The sequence below is a fragment of the Podarcis bocagei genome (genome assembly GCF_964188305.1).
Source record: "Podarcis bocagei genome assembly, chromosome: 1".
NCBI classification, from domain to species: domain Eukaryota; kingdom Metazoa; phylum Chordata; class Lepidosauria; order Squamata; family Lacertidae; genus Podarcis; species Podarcis bocagei.
The window spans coordinates 99,702,517-99,719,742 of record NC_138125.1 but is presented as its reverse complement, the minus strand read 5'-3'; positions in this window follow the sequence as shown (position 1 = coordinate 99,719,742).

Genomic DNA, 17,226 nt, shown 5'->3' with positions numbered 1-17,226 from the left:
ATCTCCCCCATATTAGGTTCAGAAGGCATTATCAGAGTTCAGAGACATATTCCAGCCAGGCAGAAACACTCAAGGATCCCAGCACTCATGGGAAAATATGACGCAATTTGTTAAAATTAATCAAATGAAACTTTAACACATGGCATGATAAAAGCATGTGGTTTTATCAGGACAAGCTATTTGTTGTTTACTGTTGTGACAATTGTTTTCTCAAAATTTATCTTCTGTACCATGAAAATAGATAAAAATAGTATTTTAAAAAAATGGATAGTGTGATTGAGGGACAGGACCTGGCAGGTGGTATGGCTTGAAGAGACTACCAAGGCTCTAGAGGGCCATCTTCAGCCTGATGTTTTCCTACTCCTGTTCTAGTCAGAGGGAAATGCTTTACTCTACATGTGTAGTAGGGATGCGGGTGGCACTGTGGGCTAAACCACAGAGCCTAGGACTTGCTGATCAGCCACAAAGCCTAGGACTTGCCGATCAGAAGGTCGGCAGTTCGAATCCCCGTGATGGGGTGAGCTCCCGTTGCTCAGACCCTGCTCCTGCCAACCCAGCAGTTCAAAAGCACCTCAAAGTGCAAGTAGATAAATAGGTACCACTCTGGCAAGAAGGTAAACGGCGTTTCCGTGCGCTGCTCTGGTTCACCAGAAGCTGCTTAGTCATTCTGACCACATAACCCGGAAGCTGTATGCCGGCTCCCTCGGCCAATAAAGTGAGATGAGTGCCACAACCCAAGTCGGCCACGACTGGACCTAATGGTCAGGGGTCCCTTTACCTTTTTCCATGTGTAGTACCAAATGAAAGGCCAGTTGAAATGTTGCACACAACCCCCTGCTGGGTTCTTAATATCCAGTGAATGGATAGCAGGAGCCCACTTCATGCATTTAGCCTGGGCACATGAGGGTTGGGAGTTGGCTCCAGTGTTGCCAGATGTGACACCTCCACTTTTGACCTACATGTATTTAGTGCAAAGTCTGAAAGGAGGGGGGTTGCAAGTGTGTTTGCCTGAATGTGTTTACAAGTTGCTTTTTAAGTGGGAACACTGATAGCGCTAAACATGATAAGGCTGGGGTAGAGTGAGCATTCCTGATGTTGTCAGAGATTGAGGTGTGTGGCTCATGTGTATGCCCCCATCTTTTCTCATCACATATTAAACCTGAATGCTCCAAAAGGGCAAGAATGTTCCCTTGATTTTGCATGTGTCCAATTGACGTGTGATCGTGATGGGGGAGTCCTTTTGGACCCGAAAGAGGGCAGAATGGGGCGTTGGCTTATGTGCACTCTGCCTATGTGTGCGGGGACCAGCAAAGTAACCCTCACAAGAAATGGTTCGCTGTCTGTATTTTGTTTCAGTGGGAAGTGAAAACGCATTTTGCCCTAATTAACATTGTCAGATAAAATGGAAGCCTGTAAGACAAAGGTGGTAATGTAGGAACCCAAAATGACGGTGGGCTGATGCCTTTTAGCAACAACATACTGTGGAATCCTGCTGCCATGTGGCACTTTCTACCATATGTACAAACAACTAGCTTGTCACACATGGTGATGTTCACCCAATTAGCTGCTTAGAAATAATAGGTGCCTCATACATTGTTTATGAATGAAGCAAGTTTGATGACAGAGCTTCAAGTGCAGCTTATCTGCCTCAGTGGAATGGAAGTTTCCCAGTAACTGGGAGTACAGTAACCTATTGAGAACTGAATGTGAGGAATTTCACCTGTGTGTTTATGCCCTAATGTACAGGATTTTACTTGGGTCTTCTAAAAGTTTCTCCATCTTGTCGGAATATGCTTCCAATGAGCCAGGTTCCAAACTAGAGTTAAAATAAAGGATTTCCTTTCAATTTGGCTGTCAGATTTTTCAGACTGCCTGTATGTTCAGTTCTGTGTTGCTAATCCCTTGACTAGGTAATATTAAAGCTTGTCAGATGTATTTGAATGCAGATTTAAAAGCCCATGGCCAAGACATCTCATAACCTCATCCTTTACATTTTTGAAGTCTGTATATATTACTCAGGCATTCTGCTAGTTCTCTTACTGGATTTGAGGGGAGGCAGGGATGGTGGTGGTCCAAGGATTTTATAAATTGCAGTCAAAAATCCCAGAATGCTGGCAGATGCTGAGTACTAGACTTTTAATGGACCAGAACCATTTTTATTTTTTTTGCAAAACACCTCAAACCAGACAGCTGACAAAGCAACATGATGGGCTTGGAATATGGCATTTCATCAAAAATGTCAGAATATGACAAATGTTAAACTGCTAAAAGTTTGAATCACTATCCCCTATATTATGTAGTGCTTCTGGAAAACATTTGTAATGTTACCTTCCAACTTCTATGCTTATGTCAGGCTTCTAAGAAACTCTCAGTGGGCCTGCTGATTGGAATCAGCGTGTAAAGATTTGAAGTGATCAACTTGATATATTTTTGCCTCTAAGGTTCAAATATAAAAGGGAGCAAAACAGTGTCTGTCTTACTTTCCAGTCATTTCTTTAGTGTTGCCAGCTTTTTTCTTTTTAACAGCAGCTTGGATATTAGCTTGGATATGCAGATGTGTTATTAGCATTTATTTCCATGTTCTGGAAAATGTTACCTGTCAGTGGCAACAGATAGGAGCCACTGCTCAGTGCCGGATTTATGTATATGCTAGGTAGGCTGAAGCCTAGGGCCTCTAAATCTAGGGGCCTCACCAGCCCACCCGCTCCCCAGCGGGCAGTCTGCCCTCTCCCAAAATTGCAAACCTAAGACTTCATGCAAGGGCAGGGTAACTTGGGCCCAGCAACTATGAGATTCAGGGCTAGCCAGTGGGGCCCAACTTGATTTTTTTTTGGTAGGGCCGAAGTTCACAGCCAAAGTCTGCAAAATCTTAGTGATATAAATAAAATCCATCTAGATTGCCCTGGTGCGGGGGCCCCTTAGGAGTAGACCGCAGGGCCCAATTTGGCCCAATTGCTCTAATTGCCTTAAGGTCAGCCCTGATGAGACTGTGCAGGGGTTGGACTGACAAACCCTGCACCTTCTAGGTCCCTAGTGTCACTATTGAGAGTACAGACTCAAGGACTTGTTATGGAAATAAGGGCCACTTATTGGAAATCAGTTTTGTCACCTCTTCCCCCCCCCCCCAAGCCTCAGGTTGATGAGCCCAGCCATCTTTTATTCACAGTTGAATAAGCGCGGGTGGCGCTGTGGGTAAAACCTCAGCGCCTAGGACTTGCCGATCGCATGGTCAGCGGTTCGAATCCCTGCGGTGGGGTGCGCTCCCATCGTTCGGTCCCAGCGCCTGCCAATCTAGCAGTTCGAAAGCACCCCTGGGTGCAAGTAGATAAATAGGGACCGCTTACCAGCGGGAAGGTAAACGGCATTCCGTGTGCTGCGCTGGCTCGCCAGATGCAGCTTGTCATGCTGGCCACGTGACCCGGAAGTGTCTGCGGACAGCGCTGGCTCCCTATAGAGTAAGATGAGCGCACAACCCTAGAGTCTGTCAAGACTGGCCCGTATGGGCAGGGGTACCTTTACCTTTACCTTTTACAGCATGGCCATAGACCTGTGTGTTCAACCGCTGAAATATACACCAAATATGTACCAATGGAAATTTATGTTACTGCTTTATGAATGAACACTGTGTTTTATGAATGGACTCTGTATTTTGTGAATTACCTAAGAGCCACCAACACGGAGCTCTAGAATCTGACAGCTAACCAATCGGGTACTACCAAACAGCGACCCCTGTTGCTGAATGCAGGTAACCAGCAGGGAACGCTTCATTTGCAAGCAATCGTACAAAACAAAGTGTCACTAATAAAGAAAAGTTCCAGGGTACCAACAGAAAGCAAACTAAAAATGCTTTTGCATTTTTCATCAGAACTATGCAGCAATATCAAGTTATAGGAAAACTGGTGCTATTAACAGTAACCCTTCTAGTCGGTTAATTGATTTGGCAACTTCCATGCACATGATGTGTGATGCTAATTTCCCCCACAAAGAGTTAAATGATAACCCATCAGAGGCAGCGAGAGTTGCAAATGGCAACAAAATATATGTGAAAGGAAGAGGAGCAGGTTTGTTCAAGTGTGTTTGTAATGAAGTGAGAGCAGTAGTTTACTTGCTCGAATTAACAAATAAGAAAGTTTTGAGAATTTACATGCTAGATTAAAATTGATTAATTCATTGAGAAGGGGATTGTAAGAAAACACTGGGGCCTAGTTTGAATAGTGGAGTGCCTGGTATCTGGTGGGCAATCTTATCCTTTATTTCCACACTGTGGCTGCAAACCAAATCACCCGTCAGGAGAGCTATGAGATTCAGGTGAGGGTCATATGCCCTGTCAATCCCAGCAGGTATATAAGAAGCCTTTGCCCTGGCCAGGCCTTGCACCCCACAATTTTCCATGTAAGAATCCAGAGTCAGTAGGCCCAGAGTCAACAACCAGATGCACAGCCTTCCCTCGCTCAAGGGTCAGGTCAGTAGTGGTACATGCTGCACTTTAATCCCTGGGAGACTGCGAGTGGGGGGCCGGCTGGGGCTGATAAACCATGCAAGCAAGCTCTCCCAAGTCTCTTCCATTCCTTCCTTCCTTCCTTCCTCCTTGGCTTGGACAGAGCAAGGCAAGCACATGTGCCTGGCACTGGCCTCTCCCCTTCCAGGCAGGGAAGTCTATCTTTCACACTTCACAGAGCCCTGTTGGTGCCTGCAGCATGCACTGTAAATTTCCCACAGGCAGAGAGAAGCCTTGGGGATCAAGGAAGGCAGTAGTGGGGAGGGATCCAGAACTATCTGTAGAAAGCAGGAGGCCAGGTTGGACCTCATCCAGTATAGGGGGTCAGTTCAGGGTCAGAGGAACTGTGTTTTGTCTTATTTTATTTATGCCCGGTGGTGTTTTCCTTTTCTGTGTTTAAAATCCTTTTACCTGTAGATAGTCAAGAAAATATTTGTTCTTTGTTGAAAAGCCCAGTCTGGTGCTGTGACCACAGAGTCTCCCCTGCTCTGCCCACTACCAGTGCCTTAAGGTGGGTCCTGTGAGGGGGAAAAGGCCAAAAATGTGCAGGTGCCAACCGTCTAGGGGAAACCCAAAGTCAGGGATTTTCATCTCCAAACCCCAGGAGTCAGCCAGAGGGGTCTCACTGCCCCTCAAGAAATGCATAAGGAAGTCAGTGTGTGGTGGCGGCTACTGAAGAGTGACAGAAGCCCAAGTTTATCCAGTTGAAGATTTATTTTTATTTTTAGATTCTAATCTAAGCATGAGTAAAAGATTTGCAAGTGGTGCTAGCAACCACAAGAGAGAGACTTGAAAATGCTATGATAATGAAGTTAAGACCAATCACTGCTTTCGTGCATCAACCACTAATTGAAGCAACAAGATATTTCTTGGAAATATTGCATACAAGAACCAGTGTTGTAGTTGCCAGCATATGAAAAATGTCTGACTTAAGCCTGCAAGGCACTTGAACCACACTTTGGAAGATAATTTCTTTGTATTTCCAGCTTGAATCTAAACACATTTCATTTAAAGTAAGTACTATCTGATTTTGATGGAACTTGCTTTTAAGAAAATTTGCTTGGAATCAAGGAAAGGGGAAAAAATTCTTCAGTATACATTTTTAAATGACTAAAAAACAGCTTGTCAGATTTTGTATAATTGAACTATTATCTCAGAACCGTGTAAGTCTAGAAACTGCTTCTGGTCTTTTATGCTGCAGCTATTTTGTCTAGACTGAACATTGCTATGAGGTTGTAATTATTTCATAATTATCCTCTTTTGAAGACATATTGTTCACTTTCCTGAGGCCCCAAGGCTGAAGTCCATTGATCTATAATGGGAAATTGGACTGAACAAAGGCTTCAGTGTTAGCTATGTAATTATTAATTAATTTGTATACAGGATTTTCTCATGGTTGCAATTTTCTAGTCATTTGTAGTTAAAGCTTTATGTATCAAACCCGGTCAACTAACCCCCTTTCACTGGAATAATTTACTAATAATTTACAAGTACTGATACAAGTACAGTTAAGCCCAAGAGTTACTTGTGAATCCATGAGTGTGTTCGACCTGGCATTTGTTGTGAAGGTCAACAAAGGTTGCAATCCTTTGCACGCTTAGTTGGGAGTTAGGATTGCCATATTTTAAACAGTGAAAATCTGAACAGAAAAAGAGTCTAGCTTTTTTTGCCCAAAGTTGTTGTTCTTTCCAGATGTATGGCAACCCTATTGGATATATTTCCCACTTAACGTAGGATTTTCTTCTGGATCAACACAAACTTTGTATTTGCACATCAGTAGGAATGCAACAGGTAGCAATTACAAGTGTCTCTGCAGCCACAGCAGGCGCTGTGATTCTCCAGCAGCTTGACCTCAGCCCCAGAGGCACACTCCATTGTCTCTCAAGACAGAGGGATGCCAAGAAAAAGATGTAGGTCCTTGGAATCAAGGTGTAGGTGCTAATCAGGCTGTCAATGCAAGCAGCCATCACCTGCTGAATGAATTTGGAAACAAAATATTTAACAGAATCCACTTATTCATTCTGATTGTCATGGATGGGGCATGGGGGGAAAGACCCCCCCCCCCGTATCCATTATTGGTTTGCTGCTGTTCTTAATTTTATTATGTATTTTGTGGTTTTTATACTGTAATTTTATGTTGTGAACTGCCCTGAGATCTATGGATGAAGGAAGGTATGCCAGCAGCAGCAGCAGCAGCAGCAGCAGCAGCGTGTCTCTAGCTTCCCACCCCACTCCTCAGGTGTGACATTGCTCCACTCCTAATACATACATTACATTAGTAGCTGCCACTCCCTGTTGAGTTATTTACTTGCCTCAGAGCAACAGGATTCTGAGCACACAATACTGCATATAGTAACTGTGGACTACAGAGCAGGGTCTTTTATTGATGAGTTCCAACTCACTTGGCTTCAGGGCTGGCCCAATATATTTTGCTACCTAAGGCGAGGGACCATTTGGTGCCCCCTTCCCGCTGCCAGTCAAGGTACATAATCTGGCCAGACTGGTAGTTGAATCTCATTTCAACACTGACAATGAGACAGGATCGTCCACTGCACTCACTCTAGGGTGCCCAGTGCAGGCCATAGGTATTGCACACAGCTCTCTCCATTCAACATTTTACCAGCTGCCTCCTCACCTTAGCATGTGCATCCTTTATTTACTTGCTTGGTTTCCCCTTTGTACACAGAAGTTTGCTACAGATGTTGTGTGTGTAAGGAACCTCTTTGCGCCTATGCCACAAAAGCCCTGTCAGGCAGATTGGCGCTGTCAGCTCTGACACCCCAATCACTTGTTTGCAGGAATGAATTGCACCAAGTATCTTTCCCTCCTCTTCAGGTAATCAGCAGTAACAATCTGTTTTCATGATGATTTCTACATTACTCAGCCTGTTGCCACATATGCGTATATCTGGATGGGCATTACAGAGAACGGAATAAAAATGCTCCTGTTGAATTTCTCTTTGTCAAGTGAACAGATTCATCTCTGTGAATGCAAGCCATTATTTTGCTGCCAAAAATAATAATAAAAAGAATGAAGCCAGGCTGTCCCTTATAAAAAAGGAACAGAAAGGAAATACTTTATGTATAAAGTTGTTCTGTGACACATGTGGAATGTCATTTGTAAAGCAGATGCTGCATGTTCTTGGTAAGAGGCATGTAAATAATGTAAGCTGGCAGTTTTCACAAAAAGCTTTTTATGGCGTTCTGCATCAGATAATAGACACTGGAGTGGGAAAGGTACTCTGTTGTTGGCATTGCATCTGTGATCAATGTTTTGAATAACTACTGTAGAAACATTACAGGCAAAGGGAAGTATAGAAGATTAGTGTGTTTACCCAGCTTAGTTTTGACTATACTTGCAAGAGCATTATTCTCAAAGGCTTTGAAATTCTGGTTTAGAATTATCTGTGTTTGCTCTTAGTATTCAAGACTCAAAAACATTTGTGCTTATTGCTCTTTTATTCCTATAGCAACATGTGTGCTACAGGAGCATGTGGACTACTCTTGTCCTCTGTGTTCATTCCTTTGAAAGCAAGCCAGGAAATATGGCAGCCCCACCTAGCAAGAAAAGCTTGCTTATGCCCGTGCTTTCTAGACTTTGGCCCTGGAAGAGTCATTGCAACACCCAACAATGTTGCAAGGTGCTTGTGTAACTTTGGGCTTCTCTCAACATAACCTACCACATAGGCTTCTTGTGACAATAAAAGCTGGAAGGAGAAACATGCTCACTTGGTTAGAACATGGTGCTGATAATGCCAAGGTTGCAGGTTCGATCCCCATAGGAGACAGCTGCATATTTCTGCATTGCAGGGGGTTGGACTAGATGGTCCTCAAGGTCCCTTCCAACTTTTACAATTTTATGATTCTCACACCTCCTTGAGCATCTTGGAGGAAGGGTGGAATTAAGAAGAAGTTGTTGTGGACCAGGCCCTGTGTTGAAGGATGCACATTGTACTCAACTCATTTCCCACAAATATAATAAAAGTAGGAAATACAATCTCTTCACAGTATGACTATTCCCATTCAGCAATGGTAAAACTTTCCTTGTGAGATGTGGACCAAATATGATTACAATGCCTTTGAGACAGGACTACTCCGATTCAAAGGCAGGGTATGCATGAGGCTCGGTCATCAAGAGAAATGATAAACCAGATGACACAGACAGTTGTGTGTTTTTTTGGCTGATTGCAATTTTTTACAATACCAGAAGTGTCACAAGCTTCTGTTTACATGATTGTGTCATTAAAGATATGTTGCTGTTGTGAGTAGCTCATGTTATGCTGCTCTCTAGTGGCTTGCTGAGTTAATAAAAACATTGTAAAAAAAATAAATGAACAGAACTGAAGAACACCTCTCTTTTTGGTCTTTCATAAGCACTACGAAAATAGTATGTTAATAAATCAAGGGGCTTTACAATCTCTGGCTTTTATTTTTAGAAATAAAGGTATCTGTATGCCACAGTATACATACCTTAAGATAGCTACCTATTATGCAACATATTTTAAGTCACTGCTATGGTGCATAGTGTGTCATTTATTAGGGCAACAACTTAATTGGTTAGATTCAAAAACTTTTAGGCTGCTGTCTTAGGATGTGGGAGGGGACTAGCCCATTGGAAGTGAGGATGAAGAAGTGCTCTTGTACTACCCTGTTTCCATCCAATTGGAAACAGTGGTGGTAGATCTGATAATAGATCTCCCTCTCCATGGCTGGAGATCCAGTGCTCCCTATGAACCTTGGGGTGCCCTTCCAGTACCCATGAAATTGTAGGCTTAATCTAAAAAGGTGGCCTCTCTGGGCAGTGGAGTTTTAAAAATATAAACAGGAATGGGTAACCCCAGGGCCACTAGCCCAATGCAGCCCCCCCCCAGCTTCCTCCATCTGTCCCTCCTGGCTTTTTCCAGGCCCCTCTCTCCACTCATTGGCCTTTCCCACCTTCTTCTTGGGCTGCTTGGTATGTTTCCTGGAGCTGTTTGCCTTGCTTGCCTTGATGGAGGATGCACAGAGGTGTGGAGAGTGGAATGTAGCCTACTGTGCAAAGAAAGGAAACACATACTTTACTACACCCACTTTTGCCTCTGGTCTTCCCCGCAAACCTGGCCCCACTAGCCAGCTCCCAGAGGGATGCCCAGGAGAGAATGCAGCCCTTGGCCTAGGAAAGTTTTCACAACCCTGCTATAAAAAGTGCAGAGGGCATGCACCATCATAAAAGAGGTGGTTCTCAAAGAACAAAAAAGTGCTTCTAACTTCATAAAATAATTGTGTTGGGATTTGTATATCATATGAGTGTTAGATGACTTACTAATCTATCAATTTAAATTGAGAAATGCCATAGTTTGTATCCAAGCTTTGCCTTTGTGGAAAGTACTAGTGTGGCACTTGATATGTCCCCACTGTTACCTTAACTGTCTGGAACCTGAGGTTTGGGTAACCCTCCGGAACAGAAAGGAACATGTTGCAGAAGGTGGCACTAGGGCACTTGGAAATTGGGTGGGTGGAAGTTCTTTTTGCAAAGGCACCATTAAATACAGCTCTTTGCTTTTACCCATATGCACATTTAACCAATTGACTAAAACTCGCATGCTTCATCCAATTTGAATAGGTTTGCAACCGTACATTTTATATTCCTTTTGTGAGTTTGGAAGAGGGGAAAAAGTTATTGTTTTGAGCCTTGTTGCTTTCAGTTTAGCTTACAATCTGGATCCTCTTGTAACAGTCTCTGTCCTGGCTTCTCAACCCCCCAACAACTCAGATTTACTCAGGCTACTTCTTACAAGCTGTCAGAGTTGTGTACAATAAAATGAAATAAAATACAAAAGACACAGGGTTGTGTACAATGTAGTGCCAAGTTAAAGTCACTTAGTGGTATATGTGTGCTGATGGAACATTGTTGAGCAATGGGAAACACAATATATATCGTTTGCAATGGCTTCCCCAGCAAGGATCAACTGTTGTTCAACAAGAGTCAGCTGCCACACAAGAAAAAACACAAGCATATTACCAAATCTTGTTGTGCAGCATATTGCACAACAAGGGCCAGCTGTTTCACAAGAACCATCTGTTGTGCAACAAGCTTCCACTACTGCAGATGTTGCTTTGGATTCCTTTGACAGAGTCTAATAACCAGATACGATGGCACTGGGACACAGTTCTCAAGCTGAGTCCATGATGTCTGAACTGGGTCTATAAGAATATATTACACAACATACTGAAAATACTCCCTGCTCCTAAACCTACAACTTAAGGATTTTCAGTGTTGCAGCATTCATATGCCTGAAAGACTTACATTGCCTAGAGAGAACCACACCACTTCTACTCAAAAGAAAATCAATCCATGCATTTATCTTCTGATTATTTTTGATCTGAAATGATGCTTATTTATTTTAACCAATAGTGTTGGGAGTAGGTAGTAGCACCCTATATAGCACAATGGGAAACCAATTATGCTTGATATTGGCTCAATTCTGCCCATTCTCATTAGCAAGAATTTGAACTGATTCCAAGGTATGTAAGTTGTAAATAAATTGTTGAGCTGTGGTTTTCTGTATAACAATTCCACCATTACCTCTAACCATTCAATATGCAGTATTGTTGTAAACATTGTGAAGAAAGATTTCGGCTCTTTTATCTAAAACCGGATTTTAGATAAATTTTATTTTTGTGCATGGAAAAACTGTCACAAAATACGTCAAAATTGCTGTTACTGATACAATGATGGACTTACAATCCTGTTCATATTTCATTCTTTGAAAGATTGATACATGACACAGTATTGATACTCTGTCTCACCTCCACTGTATACCTTCCCCCTTCCTAAATGTAATTGATCACATCTCTCTGTGTTTTCTATATACATACTATTAAAACAAATATGAGTTGCTTGGATTAGCAATACTAGCTGGGATGTGCTTCCCTCTGCTGGTTCATTTATAGAATACTGTAGGTTTGAAATTAAAAAGTAGAAGCTAAGCCAAGGGGTCAGATTTATACTATAGAAAAATGCAGGTGGTGTTTATGCAGGATTTTTGTGTCACCATCATGTAGGTAGGTCCTTTAATTAATTAATTGGTATTGTGAGAATTTGGAACTTGGTTGGTTGTATTTGGTTGGTTGCAGTGTGGTTTGTTTGTATTGGGAGCGAGGTGTTGGGTCAGATTAGCCATATTTATTCGTATGCTATTGTGAGGAATAGGTCACTATCCCTCTCCCCTCTGTCCCCAACCACACAGTGTCTATGACAATAGTGTCTCAGACTGAATGTAAAGAAACTGTGAAAAATACTCTATGGATTGAATATGGAGACACAACTGTATATGTACTTCTCCTTGTTTATTTGTTTGTTTTGTAACACAAGAAAATCTTCAATAAAATCTAATTTAGGGGGGGGGAGAGAAAATTGCAGGTGGTAACAGTCCATCCAGGACTGCACAACTTCAGAATGCCTAATTACTTTCTCACCTCAAAATATGTCTATTATTATTATTATTATTATTATTATTATTATTTCACTTACCATGAAGCATCTGAAAGCAATTAATAATATAACGGCTCCCCAGTTGCTGTTGGACTCAAGATTCCATCAGCCACCAGCAAGCCTGGTCAAAGGGATTAAATAAAGCCAGATGGGAATCTCCAGAGCGAGGAGTTATGGTCACACTGGCAAGGGCTGATGGGAGTTGTAGTCCAACACATCTGGAGGGCAACAGGTTGGGGAAGGCTGGTATGTCCCAGCTGCAGTGGAACTCCGCCTTTGAGCAGGAGTTCTATTTGGATGGGGAGGGCAGGAATCACTACCCATCACCTAAGTGTTGGAAACCACGTGTTTTTATTTTTTAGGAGCAGCTGTATCCCTTTATGTTCCTCTGGGACACATGAAACAACCACAACACATGTTTTTAAAAGAGCACTATGTTTCGGCATTGCACTTTTAAATCTGTTCAAAAGCAACAACAACAACACCACCGGCTATGGAATTCCAAAACAAACCCCCAAACAAGCCAGTTGGGATCATCAAGACCTGAGTCTAAATTGTGCTTCTTTTACTTCCACACCTTTGCTATTATGCAGAGGTAGGGGACCTGTGGCTTGCCATATCATCTTGGACTCAAACTACTATTAGTCACACCAAGCATAGCCAAAGGCCATGGATGATGGGAATTGCAGCCCAGCAATATCTGAAGAGCCCCGGGTTCCCTGCCCCAGTCCAATGAAATCCTCCCTTTGTGTACTCAAAAGTATGTTCCAATGGCATTTACCTCTGAGCAAATGTCTATGTAGACCATGCTGTTAACAAGTTTTACTTTTTTTATTGACAGCATTGAAAATGGCTGGAATTCAGTAGCTGAAATTTATTCACTATGTGGTTGATCCTGCCAGTCCTTTTTATCTAGTAACCCACTGATTTCAGTTTCCTGACATGTGGCTTAAAGGGAGTTACTTCTCATGTCAAAGCTTCACAAATAACATTTCAACAGAGGGGGCCTCAGAGCCTCAGTGTCCTTATTGTTGGGATGTGGGAATGGAATCCAATTTCTCTGAGTTAATGTCTTGCTTGATACTGTTGTTCTCTGAGAAACCCAAGGTCTATCAGTCTATTTAATTACCTGTCTACCCTTGTGTCTAACACCAGCAAGGCTTTTGCACATTAGGATATGGCAGAGGATGCAATCACTCAGTCATCTGCCAGCTCCACTAGATGATTTTCTGAAATGCATTTTCCCCCCACATGGGACTACTTCACTGCTTGCTCCTCATGGAAGACTATGTTTAAGAGGAGGCAACAAACAAGCCTCTTGTTGAGGGGGAAAACCAGAAGGTTTGCCATGTGCTTCGCAGGCTGAACCCACACATGTGGTAATTGCAGCTATCAACATACAAACTAGAAACATGAAACTGCTAGCAACAGTCAGCCACATGGTGCATTGCTTCTCGCTTCTCCTCTCTTCGGAAATAGACCCCAAATGTAAACAGGGAGTCATACATGGCAACTCACCACATGGTGACTGATGCTAGCAGTCTGTATGTAATGTAAACTTGCAGTGTGACAGGACTGAAATAGACTGTTTGTTGATATCTATTTCCAGACGAAATTGAGCTTATGGGGATTCTCTATTCAGATACGGCTTTCTGTTTCAAAGACATTGGCCTATGTAACAATGACATTATTATATATTAAAAATAAACCACAACATTGGCATGTATCTCAGAGATCATCTAGTCCAACTTCCTGGTGATGCAGGAAACTCACTGCTTCAGCATCCCTGATAGGTGGCCATCCAGTCTCTGCTGGAAAACTTGTAACTAAGGACTCTCATCCAACTCTTTCTGAGGCAGCCTTTTATACTGTCAAAAAGCTCACACCACTACTACGTGCTTCAAAACGTTTATTCTAAACCCCCTTTATTGTAATGTGAACCTGTTGATGCAGGTCAAGTCCTCCAAAGCAACAGAGAATAAATTTGGTCCCTCATCTATGTGACAGTCCTTATTTAAAGGTGGCAGACATACCATCTCTTATTTGTCCCGCTTCCAGGATAAACAAATCAAACACCCTCAATGTTTCATTACAGGTCTTAGTCTCACCGTCTTGGTCAATCTTCTTTGGACACTTTCCAGTTTTTCAATATGGATCTCAGAACTGGACACCATATTCCAGGTCAGGCTTGACTGAATCAGAAAAAGGTGGTACTGTTATTTCTCATAACCTGGACACTACTTCTGTTGATGCAGTTGAGGATTACTTTAGCCTTTTTATGCTGCTGTGTCACACAACTGACTCCTTTTTTTATTGTGGCCTACTAAAGGCCCTATATCCTTTTCACATGTACTGCTGTCAATCCAGGCATCGGTTATCCTGTATTTGTGCATTGGAGTCTTCCTACTTACGTACAGAATTTTATACTTATCTTTGTTGAAATACATTTACTCAGATTTTGCCTATTTCTTTATCCTGCCATCTTGGATTCCATTTCGAAGGATACTTGCAAAAGAAAACGATAATACAAAATTGTTGGGCAGCTAGTTTTAGAAGTGCAAATAAGCCTGAGCAAAATGCACAAGGGCTTAAGCCGGTTGGGATCCTCAGCTTCACAGACAAGTTCTTTTGGGAAAATGGAAAACAATGACAACAATGGTTCTAATTGTTAATGTTATTTTACAATCGAGTAGCTTTCTGTATACGGCACTCCAAAGGGCATATGAGATGTAATGCAATCTATTGATGTTATGGTAAATCCTGTGTACAGTGGCCTTAAGGTGGCTAAGGTGGGAGGGGCAATTGGCTGGACCTCTGCTGTCTACTTTGGCTTCTTTTGTGAAGTGAGCCAAAGCAAATACCAGCTTTGTTATAACGCAGCCTCTCTCTCCACCCCCTCACATGTCATTTCCAAGTCTAGCTCTACCACCGATACACAAGCAGCTGCTTTGCCTTTTTGTCTGGGAATTGCAGATGAAGTCTAGTTACAGCCTTTTTCCGAAGGCTGGCCATGCCTGTCATGTAAAATGTCATGGTGCCAGCTTTGAAGCTGGCTGGACAATGGCCCCAAAACAGTAATGCCAGCAAGTAATGAGTTGAGAGAATAATCGTATAATGCAGCTGGTGCTCCTCTCAGCAGAGGCCTTTTCACTGGGCTTGCTCTTTGGTCTTTATTTGCCTTTCCACTTGATGATCTGGTTCACAGGTAGCAAGTGTTGAAATAAGGGATGGCTGCTTCACCTTCCCATCAGCCTCCAGCATTGTGAATCTAGGCTGAATCAGAGTTCCATTAAAGTCAGCAAGGCATGTTGCCACATTATCTAAAGAGAAATAAAATGAATTTAAGGCAGCCATAGGATGTTTCTGGCTTCTCTTTATCAAAAGAAATCTAGTGAACATGCCTGGAGAAAAACTTCATCATTTGGAGAACTAAAGCAACACAATGCAGTTTAAAAACAATGGCCACAAATTGACTGTAGTGCCCTGGGTAGCGACTCATGCTTCCCATTTTGGGAAGCTCATATTTTCCCCCTTTCCAGTCTAGCAGTCATTCAATGAAACCAAATCACAGAACGGGAACCCTGTTCTCTGCATTACGAGGCCAGCTGACAGGTGGAGGGATTGATTTAGCCGAGTCTTGCTGCTTCACAGCAGGACTCCAAACAGACCCTGACAGAAGGAAGAGTGCAGCCAAGGAGCCCAGAGGAATCAGGTGGCCCAGGGAGACAATGGGAACTCTTAGTCTTGGCATCCTCATTCTGAGCAACCTATCTCTGAGTGGAGCTGCTAATCTCTTGTTTTGCCCGTTTTGCTTCAAAACTGGACCACAAGCTTGTCTCAGGTGATGCCATCAGCTATAGATTATTGTTTGGCTGTTACCACTGCTCTGTTTTGTCCATCCCATGTCTCTAGCTCCACTGGGCTCTAACCCCCAGCTTGTTCTGCTCCTCTTCATATACTTGTCTGCATAATCTAAATGCACAGTTTGGCTGGTGGCAAGAGGGAGGAAATCAAGGGAGAGCACTGGATCCATTACCACAATCACCTCAATTTAGAGGAGTCTTTATTGGAATCCCCAAAAGATAGGATATTGAGTCTTGTTCAAGAGGAAAGTCTCTAACACAGCCAAAATCTAGATGAGCAGCATCTGTACTTAAGAAAACTGGCTGCATAATTTCAGCACTGGTTTTCTCATCCTGTTATCCAAAATCTGTATTTAATTTTGCTTGCATGTTTACTTTTTAAAAAATGTTCAGCTCACTTTTTATTTGAAAACACAAGGCAGGTCACAGCAACAAAACCAAAGAACAATACAATCTGAATCCCGTATTAAACATATTGCATCTGATGCTGATAATAGCTATACACTAAAATATCAGCTAGTTAAATCAGTAAGAGCTGCTCTAAAAAGAAAGCTGGTGAAGCCAGACTTTTGTAGGCTTTTGTAAGCCACACTGCTAGGGTTGGATCCACTTGGGAATTCCTAATTGGAACTCCCAAGTGGATCCAACGTCTGCTGAAAGCAATGTGGCTTGCATTTGGCACCCAATTTAAATGTTGCCGAATGCAAGCTGTGCTTGCAACGGAGTAATTAGGGGCTTGCTTTTGATGCCAACTTAAATGACACACCCAATTGTTCCTTTGCAAGCACAGCTTGCATGAATCCAATTCTGTTTAAATTTTGTGCTAAATGCAAGGTGCACTACTTCAGTCAGGAGCAGATTCACCTGATGTTAGGTGACTGACAGGGATGAGAGAGAAAGTCTATGAAATTCAAAGTTTAATACAGTGGTACCTCGGGTTAAGAACTTAATTTGTTCCGGAGGTCCGTTCTTAACCTGAAACTGTTCTTAACCTGAGGTACCACTTTAGCTAATGGGGCCTTCTCCTGCTGCCACACCGCCGGAGCACTGTTCTCATCCTGAAGCAAAGTTCTTAATCCGAGGTACTATTTCTGGGTTAGCGGAGTCTGTAACCTGAAGCTGCCTTATGAGGAGGATGCTTCATTCGGTAGTGCTCCCTTGGAGCTGACCAAGGTCTTGGTCTTGTGGGCTCTCTGCTTTGTATTGGATGTTTGGACACTAGATGCTTTCCCCATGAGTCTTGACCTTCCATGGAACTGGGCACTTGGGCTGTGTCTGCAAAACACTAGCTGCTTAGTTGAATTTTGAGCATTTGACAAAGGCCTAAAGAGTAGCCTACATACATACATCCCTACATACACATGATCTTCCATGTGATTGGGACTCTTAATC